Source organism: Schistocerca nitens, chromosome 2 (genome assembly GCF_023898315.1).
Source record: "Schistocerca nitens isolate TAMUIC-IGC-003100 chromosome 2, iqSchNite1.1, whole genome shotgun sequence".
Classification (NCBI taxonomy): domain Eukaryota; kingdom Metazoa; phylum Arthropoda; class Insecta; order Orthoptera; family Acrididae; genus Schistocerca; species Schistocerca nitens.
The window spans coordinates 1079275409-1079293864 of record NC_064615.1 but is presented as its reverse complement, the minus strand read 5'-3'; the positions used below and the strand labels follow the sequence as shown (position 1 = coordinate 1079293864).

Here is an 18456-nt window from a genome sequence, read left to right as displayed (position 1 = left end):
CATCGTATTTTAAATATTGATTAAGTGATTGAGATGCTACACCTTGAAGGAAAGGACGGGTACTTTATTTCAGTTTCTATAGTAATGTGTCACATTACCAACAACTTTAATCTTGGCACAATTCAGTGCACCTTTAACCCATACGGACACAGACTCTGATTCATTTACTTTACGACGATTCCTCATCCTAAGAACCAACGGCATTGTAGACATATAGTAAGACGAACCACGTTCTCTGTTACACACTTCACATATCTGAAATGTGCTATAAGCAATAACTTCTCGACTGTTAAGTCTCCAGCCCTGACACAGTCTCCACTTTACCACCACGAACTAGAGCCACAGCAACCCAACCATTAACATGTGCACTAGCATCAGCATTAGTAAGTGTAAAATTCAGTAAGCATCTACAAAACACTGAAGGACGATGAAGAATACCTTCCGCACCTACTCCGCTCCTCGCAGTAATAGATATACACTCCTGGAAATGGAAAAAAGAACACATTGACACCGGTGTGTCAGACCCACCATACTTGCTCCGGACACTGCGAGAGGGCTGTACAAGCAATGATCACACGCACGGCACAGCGGACACACCAGGAACCGCGGGGTTGGCCGTCGAATGGCGCTAGCTGCGCAGCATTTGTGCACCGCCGCCGTCAGTGTCAGCCAGTTTGCCGTGGCATACGGAGCTCCATCGCAGTCTTTAACACTGGTAGCATGCCGCGACAGCGTGGACGTGAACCGTATGTGCAGTTGACGGACTTTGAGCGAGGGCGTATAGTGGGCATGCGGGAGGCCGGGTGGACGTACCGCCGAATTGCTCAACACGTGGGGCGTGAGGTCTCCACAGTACATCGATGTTGTCGCCAGTGGTCGGCGGAAGGTGCACGTGCCCGTCGACCTGGGACCGGACCGCAGCGACGCACGGATGCACGCCAAGACCGTAGGATCCTACGCAGTGCCGTAGGGGACCGCACCGCCACTTCCCAGCAAATTAGGGACACTGTTGCTCCTGGGGTATCGGCGAGGACCATTCGCAACCGTCTCCATGAAGCTGGGCTACGGTCCCGCACACCGTTAGGCCGTCTTCCGCTCACGCCCCAACATCGTGCAGCCCGCCTCCAGTGGTGTCGCGACAGGCGTGAATGGAGGGACGAATGGAGACGTGTCGTCTTCAGCGATGAGAGTCGCTTCTGCCTTGGTGCCAATGATGGTCGTATGCGTGTTTGGCGCCGTGCAGGTGAGCGCCACAATCAGGACTGCATACGACCGAGGCACACAGGGCCAACACCCGGCATCATGGTGTGGGGAGCGATCTCCTACACTGGCCGTACACCACTGGTGATCGTCGAGGGGACACTGAATAGTGCACGGTACATCCAAACCGTCATCGAACCCATCGTTCTACCATTCCTAGACCGGCAAGGGAACTTGCTGTTCCAACAGGACAATGCACGTCCGCATGTATCCCGTGCCACCCAACGTGCTCTAGAAGGTGTAAGTCAACTACCCTGGCCAGCAAGATCTCCGGATCTGTCCCCCATTAAGCATGTTTGGGACTGGATGAAGCGTCGTCTCACGCGGTCTGCACGTCCAGCACGACCGCTGGTCCAACTGAGGCGCCAGGTGGAAATGGCATGGCAAGCCGTTCCACAGGACTACATCCAGCATCTCTACGATCGTCTCCATGGGAGAATAGCAGCCTGCATTGCTGCGAAAGGTGGATATACACTGTACTAGTGCCGACATTGTGCATGCTCTGTTGCCTGTGTCTATGTGCCTGTGGTTCTGTCAGTGTGATCATGTGATGTATCTGACCCCAGGAATGTGTCAATAAAGTTTCCCCTTCCTGGGACAATGAATTCACGGTGTTCTTATTTCAATTTCCAGGAGTGTATTATCAATAGATTCTTAGGACAAGGAATCGTCGTAAAGTAAATGAAGCAGACACTGTGTCCGTATGGGTTAAAGGTGCACTGAATTGTGCCAAGATTAAAGTTGTTGGTGATGTAACACATTACTGTACAAACTAAAATAAAGTACCTGTCCTTTCCTTGATAAAATACTAGATATTCTAATTTTGTTTTCCTTTTCTCCAGCAGAATTCGATCCGGCAATCGACGAGTCTTTCACCACCGCAGAAGCGAGCGTTAGTCACCAAGGCTACAGAGAAGAGGTAAATGTCCATAACACTTACTGATATTTCGTCTACATGCTTTCTTTCTGCGCCCTAAAACAAAGACCAGTCGGGAAGTTTTTACAACTCGACTTTGGTGCAATCCGTTCAGATGTCGTTATAGGGAATATATTTCACCGGAGTGTGAAGTAGCTTCGCTTTTGGGTACCGGTGCCATTCAGTCTTTGCTGACGTCATAATTGTGGTCTGTCAGACGACAGGCCGATGGGAATGTAGCTGAACTGCCGTAAAGCGAAACTCCACAGTTCAGTGCCGTATAGCATTCTTGAGTGTGTGCAGTCTTCAATAAGACACTGAAAATTAACTCTGCTTTGACTATTAGTAATTTAAAATTGTTTTTTACCGTGGTATATGTTGCTAACTATTAATGGCTGAAGCATACCACTGCGAAATTGTAACTTTTTTTGAATACGTATCAAATTGTATGTTTTTTATTTGAATGGCAGAATTTTTGGTCAAGAACATATGGACACTCAAAAATAGGATGATATTCAATCTGACAAAATAGAGGATTGGAACATGTCTCGCCGAAGTTTTGCACTGGGAAAAACTAGAGCGGAAGCGTGGCCAGAGAGTTCAGTGAGCAGTTTCAAAGGTGCAACTGCTCTGTCGCAAAATGAGAGCGTGAGTGTGTATATGGTGGTTCTTTCTTGTAGTGTAGGTGGGTGGGGGTTGGTGGTTTGAGTTCTTGAGTGTTAAATATGAATGTAATAGCTGTTAGAGAGTGGTTGAATGCTTTGGTGATAGCTGATTTCACTTTTTGTTTCAATGTTCTGTGGAGATGTTCATGGATAAGCGAGTGAAAAGGTATTTGGTGGTATATTATTATATTGGGTAGTGGTATTATTATTATTATCCTCTTTGGGAGCGTTGTTCCATTATTTTATCTATTAGTGTAAACAATGAATTGTATGGTATGTGTACTTGATCGTTCAACAGGGTTTTCCTTTCTGCTTTTGTTTTCTGTATATGGTAATTTTCTTGCAGCGTTAGGAGGTGTTTTTTTTTATTGCTGATTCTAATTATTTTCATGTGTTCTTCTCTAGTGATTGGTTTGTGGTTATGTTCTCTCAGATGTCCTGCAAGTGTGGAGTCGTTTGCCCCATACTTCCAACCTCTCTTGTGTTCTTTGTATCAAACATCAAATGGTCTACCTGTTTGTCCAATGTATCTGCTTTCACAAGTGTTACACTGTGCGCGTTTCGTCCTGCTGCCATCATCAGGTCATTAAAAGCATTGAGATACAAATACCATGGTCGAAGAATCTATATTCATGGGTACTTAAAAGGGGTACATAAAGGTAGCCATTAGGGCTTCATGCCGTTCTATTGCGTAGGGAGCGCAAGAAGAATGATTGCGTAAGCTCCACTGTGCGTTCTGTATTTATATTAAATCTTGTCTCAGCCGTCTGTACAGGGACAATACGTAGGGAGTGGGAGTGTGTTCCTAGATTCCTCAATAGTGTCTATTAAAATTTTGTTAGCGGTGGAAAATTTTAAGCGAATGCGAGAGCACGGGCGCGCGCGCACACTCACACACACACACACACACACACACACACACACACACACACACACACACACACGGGGCAGTCACACAAGAGGGCCGTGCTGACTTTGGACGTTTGGTCGCGGCGGAGCTGTTTGCCCGTGTCGTGTCCTGCCCATATGTACTGATAGCCGCTCGCCTAACAATGGTCCACGGGCGAGGCGGCTACGACTCCTCACACACGAGTCCGTGTGTGTTTGTTTGGGAGGCGCACACAAGGCGAGCTCTCCGTTCCCTGTACCGCGCGAGTGCCTCTACAAACAGACGTCACCGCCGGGCCATACACAGGACAGGGAACCTTATTGTCCGTGCCACTTAAAACCTCAGTACCTTCAGACAAGATAAAAAACCCGAATGTTATTTATTCGCTGAGACACGTTTCGGCTTTTAACAAGACATCCTCAGTAGGTGTCATGGAATAGTACATGATTTTTCGTTTCGACAGCTTCTTTTCCGTGGACTTTATCCTGTATCTCTACGGCGTCGACATGTTAATTATTGGCTTTGGTAATGTAGAGTCTCCCCTCCCCATCCTCTTCCCACCGTCATCTTCCCCCCCCCCCCCCTCGCGGGGCCGAGGGATGGAATTTGTCTACCCCATATGTCTGCGTCTAGTGTTATTCCATACGGAAGTGTGCCATCGTTGTGTAAATGTTGGCGAACCGTGTAACTTAGGTGGGACGTGGGTACCAGCCCGGTATTCACCTAGTCGGATGTGGAGATCATCCAGGCTAGCCAACATACTGGCTCTCGTCATTAATCCACCGGGCGGACTGTATCTAGGCCGGCGTATCTCCCCGAATCCCGGGAGCGATGTGCTAATTCACGTAGCTTTCCGGTCGCATTGTTTTCACATACTGTTTTTTTTTTTTTCGATGTAAAGCCACGAGGCGGGATTAATTTTTGCGGTCGACACAGATGTCACAGAAAACTATTTTCCTGTATAACTTGATGCAACAGAGTGACATTGTATTTCAATGACGTAAAAAGAAGCACAATGTCAAAAACCAGTTGGAAAATTTGTAGGGGGTGACTATGCTTGTATGGTATATTATACGTAAATGTTAACGTAATCAAATTGCATACATCTAAAACGTTTCAATAAACTTCTGCTAATCAATTACATCATCACCAGTAACCGCGACCCCACCCATAGATCTTAAAAGAGCCGGCCGCTGTGGCCGAGCGGTTCTAGGCGCTTCAGTCTGGAGCCGCGCTGCTGCTACGGTCGCAGGTTCGAATCCTGCCTTGGATATGTATGTGTGTGATGTCCTTAGGTTGGTTAGGTTTAAGTAGTTCTAAGTCTAGGGGACTGATAACCTCAAATGTTAAGTCGCATAGCGCTTAGAGCCTTCTGATTGCTTAAGAATAGAACTATCACGTATAAAACATCTTCATACCTGTTATTACTTTACAAATTAGTTAATGTGTTAATTTTTTACGGTAAGCATCTTTATGATTGAAGGCGCAAAACCCTAATAATGTTGGTTTTATTAATATCGGATTATTCACCCATAGACCAATCAAAAAGTAAAAAAAAAATAAAAACCTTTATTTCCTCAACTATGTATCATATACTGACATAATTTAGCAGGTTCATGCACTGGTGTAATGGTTAGTGTCCGCAAATTTGTTGCAAATATAGTTAGTAGCAAACAAGTATAGAATGAGATTTTCACTCTGCAGCGGAGTGTGCGCTGATATGAAACTTCCCGGCAGATTAAAACTGTGTGCCGGACCGAGACTCGAACTCGGGACCTTTGCCTTTCGCGGGCAAGTGCTCTACCAACTTCGAGTCTCGGTCCGGCACACAGTTTTAATCTGCGGAGTGAAAATCTCATTCTGGAAACATCCCCCAGGCTGTGGCTAGGCCATGTCTCCGCAATATCCTTTCTTTCAGGACTGCTAGTTCTGCGAGGTTCGCAGGAGAGCTTCTGTAAAGATTGGAAGGCAGGAGACGAGGTACTGGCGGAAGTAGAGCTGTGAGGACGGGGCGTGAGTCGTGCTTGGGCAGCTCAGTTGGTAGAGCAGTTGCCCACGAAAGGCAAAGGTCTCGAGTTCGAGTCTCGGTCCGGCATACAGTTTTAATCTGCCAGGAAGTTTCAAACAAGTAATAAATTAAAAAGTTATTTCTGATGCCGAAGTTGTACTGGACGAACCGCGAAAATTTAGTAAGCGTCAAAATTTCCCCTTTCATTATTTCGTGGGGGGAGGGAGGGGAAGTCAAGCTGAAAAAGTTTCGAAATGGTCTGAAATTATGTGTAAAAGTTGTTGGAAGTCACAAAGTGCTCTAATTCTGAAATACTGGATGAAGACAGTCTGGGTAATTTGTGCGCCTAAAGACACGCTCGTGCGGTTCTAGGCGCTACAGTCTGGAACCGAGCGACCGCTACGGTCGCAGGTTCGAATCCTGCCTCGGGCATGGATGTGTGTGATGTCCTTAGGTTAGTTAGGTTTAAGTAGTTCTAAGTTCTAGGAGACTGATGACCTCAGAAGTTAAGTCGCATAGTGCTCAGAGCCATTTGAACCATTTTTTAAAGACATGCTCTGATAAGCCAAAACATTATGCCCACTGCTGACCTTGGATGCCACCTGGTGGCTTGCGGGAACTTGACAGTGTTAACTAAAGTACGTAAGCGGAGCAGAGACTGACCAGGAACCACCAAACCGAAAATATGGGCTGCAAATGGGGAAATCCATTGAGATAAGCGACTTTGACAAAGGGCAGATTATTGTTACGCAGAGCCTGTGAACGAGTATCTAGACAACGGCGAAGTTGGTCGTATGTTCAGCTGCTGCTGTCGTGAGCATCTACGGAAAGAGGTAGGAGCAAGGTGGAAACTACCACTAGGCGCTAAGTGGTTGGACGACCACGATTCTTCACAGAAGCGTTCGAAGGATTGTCTGCTCTGGAAAGATGGCAATCTGTCGCATCTCTTCCGAAAGAGCACAATGCTGGTGCACGTACAAGTTTTTCGGAGCACACCGTTCATCGTACATTCTTGTACAAGGAGCTCCGCATCAGACCACCCCTACAACATAATTTCTTCGCTCCGCTGTGTATTTTGGCTAAATGCTAGACGACTGGCAGGGAGCTCACCAGACAGTGGTTGGCAAACACTTTTTAACGGCGACTTGTCAGAGCAGGATGGACAGACCGTTTCTGGTTGCAGCATCGACCTGCTTCCTATCGATCTGTCCGCATTGCAGTCCAGCGAAGGTCGCGCCGCTAGGACCTTGTGACGTCCTCACTCTGGTGCGTTCTCAGCGAGACCCCGCCGTGCAGGCTGTGACGTCAGGCGCCAGAAAGGAGTCTTGATTGGGCATCGCAGGTAGCATTCAGAAAACTTGACAAGAAAATAGCAGCGGGGCTACGATGAAAAACGTGCGAAGCTCCCTGTGCTACGAAGCAGTCGACGGAAGCGCACGGGAGGCATCGCGCGAACCAGTATCTACATCTAGATGCACGCCCATACTCTGTGAAGCACTGTGAAGTGCATCGCACAGGGCTCTTTCCATTGTAACAGTTATTGGAGTTTTTCCCGTTCCATTCACGTATCGAGCCTGGGAAGAATGATGGTTTAAATTGCTTCCACTTGTGCTGTAATTAATATAATCTTGTCCTCACGACGCCTATGCGAGCGATACGCTCGGGATTGTGGTACATTCCTAGAGTAATAATTTACATCCGGTTCGCGGGACTTCCTCAGTAGGATCTCTCGATATAGTATACATCTATCTTTAAAAGTCTGCCAGTCCAGTTTCTTCCGCATCTCTGTGTCACGACCTCACGGGAAAAAAGCTGTGGCCATTTGTGCTGCCCTTCTCTGTATCCCCTGTTAGTGGTATCTGGCACAGGCCCCACACGCCACAGCAATCTCTAGGATGGGACGCACAAGTGATTTATAATTCCCCACTATTTTACCAATAAGCTGAAGTCTGCCACCTGCTGTACGCAAGATTGAGAGTCTATGCGATCATGCCATTTCATATCCCTACAAAGTGTCACACCTGTGTATTTTTATGACTTGGCTGATTGCAAATGTGCCTCATTGAAATTGCACTCATGCGGTACTATGTTTTTTTCGATTCGCGAAGTGCGCAGTTTTACATTTTGAGCATTTAAATCACGTTGCCAATCAGAATGAGAGGTATTGGTGGAATTAAAGCTGCGAGGACGGGTCTTGAGTCGTGCTTGGGTAGCTCAGTTGGTAGAGCACTTGCCCGCGAAAGGCAAAGGTCCTGAGTTCGAGTCTGCGTCCGGCACATGGTTTTAATCTGCCAGGAAGTTTCACGTTGCCAATCTCTGCACCACCTTGAAATATTATCAAGGTCTGAATATTTGTGCAGCTTCATTCACACTATATATTTCATTCTAGGTAACTCTATCATCTACAAAAGTCGAAAGGTTATTAATACTGCCTGCAAGGTCATTAATACACAAAATGAACAGCAAGGGTCCCAGTACACTTCCGTGGAGCACACCCGAAGTCAGTTCTACATCTGACTATGACTCTCCGTCCAAAATGACATGCTGCATCCTCCCTAACAAAAAATCCTAAGTCTAGTCACAAATTTCGCTTGATACCTCATCTAATCGTACTTCTGACAATAAGCGTCGATGTGATACCAAGTGAAACGCTTTTCTCTAATCAAGAAAGGCTCCATCTACCTGACTACCTTGATCCAAAGTTTTCAGTACGTCATATGAGAAAAGTCGGAATTGGGTTTCATGTGATGTATTCGGGATCCATGTTGGGTGGCATGAAGGAAGTAATTCTGTTTGAGCTATCTCGGTATGTTTCAGCTCAGAATACGTCCCAATGTTCTAGAACAAATCGATGTCAAAGACATTGGACGGTAATTAAGGGGCATTTACATCTTTAAAATACTGTGAGACCATCAATATATTGACGTATTAACGTGTTGTCTATACTAGAAACGTTGACGAACGGTATACATTACCCTGGAAATATTCTCAATGCTTGCTGAGCATGTGAGGTGGAGAACTGACTGCTTGATAGTATTCGCCGTTTGAGAGGTTGACGGAGCTGCACGAATCAGCTACGTTGCATTAGTGTCCACTATTTATGTTTTCAGTTCGTCTTTGTGCATATCATTCCTCACATTCAGTTTTTCAGGTAGTGTTTAACACAGAACGTTTTTAATAGAACAGTGCAGGGGTAGACGTATTTACTACTTTATGGTGATCACTGGAGAATTCACTGTGACATTACTTCCTTTATTAATCTGAAAACACCACGCATGTTAGTTTATTGAATTAGACAGCAATTCAGAAAAAGGCCTGTACTTTGAAAAGGACGTCGTACATATACAGTGACAAGTAAGATCTCGGCAAAATACATGTCATCCTTACCACATTATCACAAAACGTAGAAAAATATTTTACAGTAATTACCTGAATATACCATTGCAGGACAGATTCCATTACTTCACAGATTTCAATAACAGTTGTGCCAACTGTGTTTGCTGCTATTACAGCACCAAACTTCAAGCATTCGAACGACCTGCCTGTCACCAGAAATCTCGAGTTGCTCCTAATTTCTCGTTGATTGCAATTGCTTCTCTCATTAACGTATTTTAATCATCCACTTTATATCGTACCAATGTTAATAATTTTTCGTAAGATGCAGGACTCATCCGAAAGTAAAAGGAGTAGTCAGATGCAAACGAGACAGACGTAAAAAGTAAGTAAACTGTTTATTATTTCCAAAGTAATCGCCATTACTGTTAATACATTTATCCTACTGTGGGACAAGACAGTCAATGCCTTCAAGGAGAAAAGTTTGCGGTTGCCTGCAAACCATGATTGAAACCAGGCGGGCACCTCTTCGTCCGAAGCAAGTAGACGTGCACGAATGTCTTTCTTCGGAGCTCCAAAAATAAGGAAATTACATGGGGAGAGATCAGGAGTGTACGGAGGATGTGTAAGGCCTTCCTACTTCCTAGCGAAACTTTTGCACCGTAGTCTAAACAATCCTACCCCCCTCTCCCCCCCCCCCCCCCCTGTGGGTGGGCATTATCCTGCGACTGAAAGATGCCGCCTGTCAACATCCTTGACGTTTGAAGTGTTTGCGTACCATTGTGTTCATTGTGGCGCCGCGTTCCAGAAAGCCAGTGAGCAGCGGGTTGACAGACGGCGTCATTCTGTTGCAGGATAATGCACAAAGACTTGTTGCCAAGGTTGTATAGAGTACGCTGGGAACCCCTTACACATCCAGCATTCAGTCCCGATCCCTCCTCATGCGATTTCCAAATTTTTTGTGCCGTAGATTTGCTTTGGACGGAGAAGTGCACGGCTGGCTACAGTCATGGTTCCGTGGGAAATCGCAAATATTTTTCCATAGCGTAACCGACTGCCTTGTCTCACAGTCGAATAAATGTATTAACAGTTTTAGTTTCGAAAGAATGAACACTTTACTTCAATACTATGAAAAGGATGGGTTGCTACTCTCCATATAGCAAAAGTTGAAGGATCGCATCAGAACTGCCGTCGGCAATGTCCCAGGGAATACGTCACGCCGTGTTATGGAAAACTTCCAACGCCGCCTAGATGAATTTTTTGTGCAGAGGGGGCATCATTTGACAGGAGTCAAAAAGTAATCCACCCAATGGAAAATGACTTACACATTAGTAAATGGCATACCTTGCACTATTGATTGACATAAGAGATAATAAATAAATTACAATTACTGCCTGATGGTGTGTTTTTAATATCCTACTATGAACGCTGCCGCACGCTGTATTACAGTGGTACTGTGCTGAAGTTATAATTTATATGAGAGTGTTTATTTTATTCTTGACCTCACTACAGCATTGAGTGCGACTACTGTCAGTAAAGAAAATTTTTATTTTGTAAATTCAGTACGAGCCCTGTTTAATATAACTGTGGCACGAACTTTCTAGCCGCCCGCGGTGGCCGAGCGGTTCTAGGTGCTTCAGTCTGGAACCGAGCGACTGCTACGGTCGCAGGTTCGAATCCTGCCTCGGGCATAAATGTGTGTGTTGTCCTTAGGTTAGTTAGGTTTAAGTAGTTCTAAGTCTAGGGGACTGATGACCTCAGATGGTAAGTCCCATAGTGCTCAGAGCCATTTGAACCACAAACTTTCTTTCGCGTTAAATAACATTGCCGACTGACAGTACTATGACTCTGTTTTTGACAATGTGGGGGTCGCTTTGTTATAGGGATGCTTTGACAGACTAGCGTTGTCAGTAGATACTGAACATGTGCAGACCCCTTTAAGATTACAGCGAATCGTGCTCCATATGAAACGGGTTTTGTGGGCGGATGAGGGCAAGCTGGCGGGGTGTGGGGAGAGGCCCACAATATCCGCGGCAGCTGGCCGCTTTATGTAAGTATGCCCCGGGCCGGGCCCCGGTATCGATTCCCGGCGCCGAATATCGTTTCCCTGTAACGGCCCACGACACGCGAGCGTCTGCCCTCTGCGTCACGCAGGACCCGGCCGCTATCAGCGAGAGGACCAACGACCGGTGCGCTGAACGGGCTGGACTCGCACAAGGCACGGCCCGAGTTCGAACCTAGATCCCGCCATTCTACTTCTCTTACCCATACGTCACGCCACGCTTATCTTTTATGAGATTTATTTCCTTTTATTCTTCGATTTAATTAACCTGGCAACGTCACGGCCATCGGGATGTCTCACATCTAACGAGGCATTCTACGAATCGGGACTGAATTATCTAGCATCTAAATCGATGCAGAGGAAACAGCACTTTATTGCAAATATCAAGGAGCAGATTTTGGTCCCATAGGTAAGATGATCAAGGATTTTTTAAATTTCATTTACATTTATTTATTTTTTGTCATCAGTTTTTTTACTTGTTTGGTGCGCCCCACCACGAATTCCTCTCCTTTACATCTCAGATTAGCACTTGCAAACTACGTCCTCAGTTATTTGTTGGATATATTCCGACCTCCGTCTCCCTCTACGTTTTTTTACCCTCCACAGCTTGCATCAGTACCATGGACGTTATTCCATGATGTCTTAACAGATGTCCTATCGTCCTTTCCGTTCTTCTTGTTTACGTTTTCCATATATCCCTTTCCTCGCCTATTCTCCAGAAAACCCCCTCATTCCTTACCCTATCAGTCCACCTTATTTTCAACATGTTATGTTATGTTAACCGGGGACCTAGAAACGTCGGAGAGGCTCCGTCCCCGCCGCAGCCGCAGTGGTCCGCAACCCCATGACGACTATCGCAGGTGCGGTTCGACCCCCGGTGGACCCCCAGGGAACGTCTCACACCAGACGAGTGTAACTCCTATGATTGCGAGGTAGAGTAATGGTGGTGTACGCGTACGTGGAGAACCTGTTTGCGCAGCAATCGGCGACATAGTGTAGCGGAGTCGGAATAAGGGGAACCAGCCCGCATTCGCCGAGGCAGATGGAAAACCGCCTAAAAACCATCCACAGACTGGCCGGCTCACCGGACCTCGACACAAATCCGCCGGGCGTATTCGTGCCGGGGACCAGGCGCTCGTTCCCGCCCGGAAGACCGCACGGCCAACCGGGAGGGCTATTTTCAACATACTTCTGCAGCACCCCATCTCAAATGCTTCGACTCTCTTCTGCTCCGTTTTTATCACAGTCCATGCTTCACTAGCACATAGTGCTGTGCTCCAAATGTACATGATCAGAAATTTCTACCTCAAATTAAGGCCTGTGTTAGATACTGATAGGCTTCTCTTGGATAGGAATTATAAAACGAGTAACTCGGGCAATAAGACTGACCTCTTGTTTAAACGGAAGCCTGTGGTGTAGCGAAATAGGGAAGAGGAAATGCGAGGCAACACAAATGGGTGTGTTCAGACTAGGGTTGCCAGATTAGTAAAATAAAAAAGGGAATGACGACTAGTTATTTGTTTATAGTAATATTTTCCAAGCTAAAATACACATATACACTGATCAGCCGAAACATTATGACCACTGCCCACCGCGGCGTTGAATGCCGCCTGTTGGCTTCGCGAGTAAGTGACGCGGTAACAAAAATATGTAAGCGGAGCAAACACGGACGGACGTAATGAAGATTTGGACTGAAAATGGGAAAAATCCATTGATATAAGCGACTTAGACAAAGGACAGATTATTATTACGCAGAACCTGTGAACAAGTTGTTGAAAACAGCGAAGCTGGTCGGGTGTTCACGTGCTGCTGTCGTGTGCATCTACGGAAAGAGGCCGCGCGGGAGTTTAGCCGAGCGGTCTGAGGCGCTGCAGTCATGGACTGTGCGGCTGGTCCCGGCGGAAGTTCGAGTCCTCCTTCAAATGGTTCAAATGGCTCTGAGCACTATGGGACTTAACATCTGTGGTCATCAGTCCCCTAGAACTTAGAACTACTTAAACCTAACTAACCTAAGGACATCACACACATCCATGCCCGAGGCAGGATTCGAACCTGCGACCGTAGCGGTCACGCGGTTCCAGACTGCAGCGCTTAGAACCGCACGGCCACACCGGCCGGCAAACTGTCGGATCCCTGATACGCAGAATCATTTATGTATTTCGTTCCAAAGACGGACATACAAGCTAATAATGTTTTGGTTCATCAGTGTATAGTATATCACGCAAAAACCATATAGCCCTTCCACATTATGCACTAACCATTTGTAGTGCACAACCACACACCTAAAAAAAAAGAAAAAAAAGTACTCATTTACGATTTTCACTGGGTAACGTGTTAGTCATATTGATTCTAATTGTATTTCACTGAAACTGTGCAATTTTCCAACAACTAAATTTCATTTTTTGCAAATTTAAACATTTCTTAACAGGGCATGCTTTCAGAGTTCGCTATCACCTGGAGTTCATGAATGAAATCATTCGCTCCACAAAGGCATCTGACCTAGGGATGCTGAGCAAAAATCCTACCACTTTCGGAAATCTTTCATAAAACTTGCTCAGGTACTCCAGAAAAGAATTTAAGCCAGTTTGCAACACAATCACCGTGTTTTTCAAACTGTTGATCAAGTAATGACTACTGAATTCCTCATACAGGTCATCTATGTAAATATTTTCACTTACGTGAAACAGTTCTACAGCCTTTTCAGAGTCTTTGAACTCAGTGCCCTTCTGTAAGAAAAAATATGCAAGGGATGCATAGGGCCTGTCGTCATATTTTTTGCATTGCTTTGCAACAAAAAAGTGGTCTTTACTTCTCTACTGAATTTCAGAACTGAGAATAATTTGTTCATATGTCTCTAGTGCACTTAAGTCAGATCTTTCTATTGTTCTGCCTACCATTTCCAGCAAACTCCTAAACGAAGACACTTCTACAAGTCACTTTTTAAGAGAATAAGTTTTAAGATTATATTTATTCCAAAAGTATAATTCTTAATAAACTTAAATACAAAAACGGAGAGTTAATCACTCCATGCATTAAAAAATGGAGAAAGAAAACGGAAGAATCCATTAAAAACTGGGTGTCGGTAACCCTAATTCAACACAGTCATTAGGTACATCCAGAAGATAGCAATAAGCTAACGAAGAAGCTCCATTGTGCACTGGTGTAGAAGGATCATTAACAAGTGACATCGAACGGAAACAACTAATATAGCATGGTCATGCCCGGATGGATGGATGGATGAAACTTGGTTACCTAAGTAGAATACGGTGAATCCTAATACCCCCCCCCCCCCCCCTGCCGCTGCAGGCGTTCGACCGAAGTGTTGCTACTTCTGTATGTGTCGTCATGTCTTCAGACTGAGCGCCAGTTTCGTTAGCTAATTCGTAATCGTCATCGCAATAGAAGCCAACACTTTCGTCAAAAATTATACCGTTATGAACGTGATTGTCACTTCGCAGCCACTCAACTACATCATTAGTGTCAATGTCTGAAATGTGTCAAGCGCCTCCAAGTGGTCGACAATGCCACCAGTTTCTTTATTAAATGTGGAAAGTGCGTCAGTGGACTCGCAAATGGCTGGTGATAGATTAGTCTTCCAGCTTGATACCGAGTAAGTTCCAATGCCAAATTCAGCATAAATGTTTTTCAACAATTCTTGTATCTCCATCCTACGCAGTGTATCTTTTCGTGGATGGAACCTAGCAACTTATTTCTCTTTGGTGCTCGCAACAAACTGGAGCGATACTGTACTATACAATTCAATTTTATCTTGTTAACTGACACCGCATCGAATTCTATTAAGTTAACGTTCTTTTAAAAATAATAAATAAACAAAAATACTATCTGGATGAACCGGGGAGATAGATGAGAGCTGGACGGATAAAGGAGATTCAACTATAGTAGTAAACGCAGGCCTTAATTTGGAAAAGAAATTTCTGCGTTTGAAGTACAGCATAATATGGATTTGAATTGTGGACTGTGTGAAAAATCAGAAAAGAAGAGGATTGGCAAATTTGGGAGGTGGTGCTGAGTGTGCTAAGGGAAACGATTATAGGGCGTGTAATAAGACATCTGGGAATGGCTTCCGTGATTTCAGAGGGAGCGGTAGAGGGTAAACTGAAGAGGAAGTCACATTTTGGAAATTATCCAACGAACAATTGAGGACAGTGGGTGCAACTTCAGTTTGACTGCAGTGTGTTTTTTTTTTTTTTTTAGACATCTCACTTAATCGATCCTCCAGCGTTGCCATCCGGAGACACCAACAGCTTTGCTTAGAAGCAAGGGAATGCAGCTTGCGTGGGGGGCTGCTAGCTGCGCGTTTACTTTGCCGATGGGGCGCGTGTTTCGTAATACAGACGCCAGCTTACCCCCACAAGCTGCACTTTGGATCGTCGAGGGAACGTTGCGAGGGGCAGGGTGTGGTGACTGCTGATACCCTAGGGGAGGGGCTCCCCATATAGCTCCCCTCCCCCCCCCCCCACACACACACAGAGACAGAGAGAGAGAGGGGGGGGGGCGGGGGGAGACGGTTTACTGCGGAAGAGGGTGTTGCCTTCCACGTGTGTGTATTTACACGACCCCCAACACAAACTCTTAAAGGGCACACAATTTCTACTTAGAACTGTTCCACATACAGTGTGTCCGAAAAATCCCCGCATTCCCAGGCCAAAGCAGCATACTAAATACTGGAGTACTTGGATTTAAGAAATATGTATCCAGCGGATCTGTATGTACACCACCGAGCCCGTTAAGACGTTCCTCGAAGACCGCGACAAAGTGTGCGCTAAAGCGAACGGGAAAAGTTGTGTATGGTTAGACGCACCATAAAGCGCACTTCGATACTGTAGGGGCAGAGAGCAAACTGTCGTATAGTAGCTCAGCAATTTTTGCTTTCGTTGCGGCCACTGCATTATATGCTAAAGCAGTGAACAACGCGAAAAGAAGAATACGGTTACTGTGGATGAAAAAATAGATGTGCATGTGGTAGGAGAGAGGAAGCACGATATTTCTTCAAAGATGACTTACCGTAGAGGACGAGAAGGCGTTTCGAAATCAAACGAAGGTGACGAGGCTAATTAGGGATTCCTACTGGACCTTGTGCCACTGAAATTAGCGAACAAGGTCATTCTGTTTAGAAAAGCAATTATTTCTTCCGAGAATTTATCGGCTACTCCGAAGATTCCGTGCCAATGGCGAATCGAAGTCTTTCAAAATAAATACACTTTTCGTACATGAGTATCCTCATTATCAATCTCGCTTCTCTTAGACGTCGAGGTGGTGGATCTTGATCGGCAGTGCTGAGTGCGCAAAGTTTTGCTCTTATTCCCTTTTTAATTGCCTCCATTATTCTCTGCTGCCTATATTCTTTTTAATGCACAACACATTCTGTGTAATTCTGTAACGCGTTTGATCCCAATGTGACAATCTTTATTTTTGATGTCGAAAAGACACGGCCTGAGTTCACTCACGTGTTCTTTGTGCCTAGTTGCCATGCCCATCCCTCTTTCTTCTCGAAATCACTTCATCAGCAGACCGCGGGATCTGTGAACAGTACAGCTGCATGTGTTTTCACCGCTCGAAAGAATACGAGTGAGTGAGTGAACGCTTCGGCTACGGTCGGCATTATTCGTGTGAAATCGTACTCGCTTTCACGCACGGATATAGACTTGTCTTGCGTTCGGTATAACATGCGCCATCCGGGGGAATGCGAATTTAGTCAGTTTGCGCAACTCCGCGGTCTTTTGTGCGCTAAAAGAAACAAGAAGGGCACTTATAGAGGCCTATGCGTCTCCAGCTCCCCTTGATATTTTGTGTTGTATGGCGTGGTAAGGTTATTTCGATGATGCTGAATCACACTCGATAAAGATCCTTCATTCTAGGGTGTAATTGCTGATGAACAACTGAATTGCAAACTGTGTCGGAGCTACGTCCTGCTGTAACCACGCGCGATCCATGGTTCCCTTGTCTTCAGAGCTGAAATATTAAACATGTTTGCAGATCGGAATTTTCATTCACGAATCGTTAAAAAAATGTTTCCTGACATGTTCTCGTTCAATCCGTTATGGAATGGTTCCCATGATTTCACCTTCTATGTAAGGCTGAAGCCTTTGAAAATTTTACCATTATTTACACGTTCAACACGTCCTTATGTTTAGAACAGTTTCTGTTGTGGAAAGGCATGGGTTTGAAGAGTATTAGTGCAGATATTTTTAAAGGTGATACCTTAATATTTACATACATCAGTGTGCTGGTTGTTTTTAAGTGGACTACGCCTGTCGGTATAGACACTCCTGGAAATGGAAAAAAGAACACATTGACACCGGTGTGTCAGACCCACCATACTTGCTCCGGACACTGCGAGAGGGCTGTACAAGCAATGATCACACGCACGGCACAGCGGACACACCAGGAACCGCGGTGTTGGCCGTCGAATGGCGCTAGCTGCGCAGCATTTGTGCACCGCCGCCGTCAGTGTCAGCCAGTTTGCCGTGGCATACGGAGCTCCATCGCAGTCTTTAACACTGGTAGCATGCCGCGACAGCGTGGACGTGAACCGTATGTGCAGTTGACGGACTTTGAGCGAGGGCGTATAGTGGGCATGCGGGAGGCCGGGTGGACGTACCGCCGAATTGCTCAACACGTGGGGCGTGAGGTCTCCACAGTACATCGATGTTGTCGCCAGTGGTCGGCGGAAGGTGCACGTGCCCGTCGACCTGGGACCGGACCGCAGCGACGCACGGATGCACGCCAAGACCGTAGGATCCTACGCAGTGCCGTAGGGGACCGCACCGCCACTTCCCAGCAAATTAGGGACACTGTTGCTCCTGGGGTATCGGCGAGGACCATTCGCAACCGTCTCCATGAAGCTGGGTTACGGTCCCGCACACCGTTAGGCCGTCTTCCGCTCACGCCCCAACATCGTGCAGCCCGCCTCCAGTGGTGTCGCGACAGGCGTGAATGGAGGGACGAATGGAGACGTGTCGTCTTCAGCGATGAGAGTCGCTTCTGCCTTGGTGCCAATGATGGTCGTATGCGTGTTTGGCGCCGTGCAGGTGAGCGCCACAATCAGGACTGCATACGACCGAGGCACACAGGGCCAACACCCAGTATCATGGTGTGGGGAGCGATCTCCTACACTGGCCGTACACCACTGGTGATCGTCGAGGGGACACTGAATAGTGCACGGTACATCCAAACCGTCATCGAACCCATCGTTCTACCATTCCTAGACCGGCAAGGGAACTTGCTGTTCCAACAGGACAATGCACGTCCGCATGTATCCCGTGCCACCCAACGTGCTCTAGAAGGTGTAAGTCAACTACC

At 46.2% G+C, this 18456-nt stretch overlaps 1 protein-coding gene across 2 annotated transcripts in view; it reads left to right on the top strand.

Annotated features, from left to right (window-relative positions):
• The window catches only part of LOC126237476 (solute carrier organic anion transporter family member 5A1), a 464177-nt gene that overhangs the window by 126858 nt on the left and 318863 nt on the right, over window positions 1-18456 (top strand). The window contains exon 2 of one of the 2 annotated variants that reach the window (XM_049947620.1): window positions 2106-2179. The gene's annotated coding sequence lies outside the window, so the exon portion shown is untranslated. Of the gene's footprint in view, window positions 1-2102; window positions 2180-18456 lie in introns of both variants that reach the window. The other variant, XM_049947619.1, reaches the window with a different exon arrangement.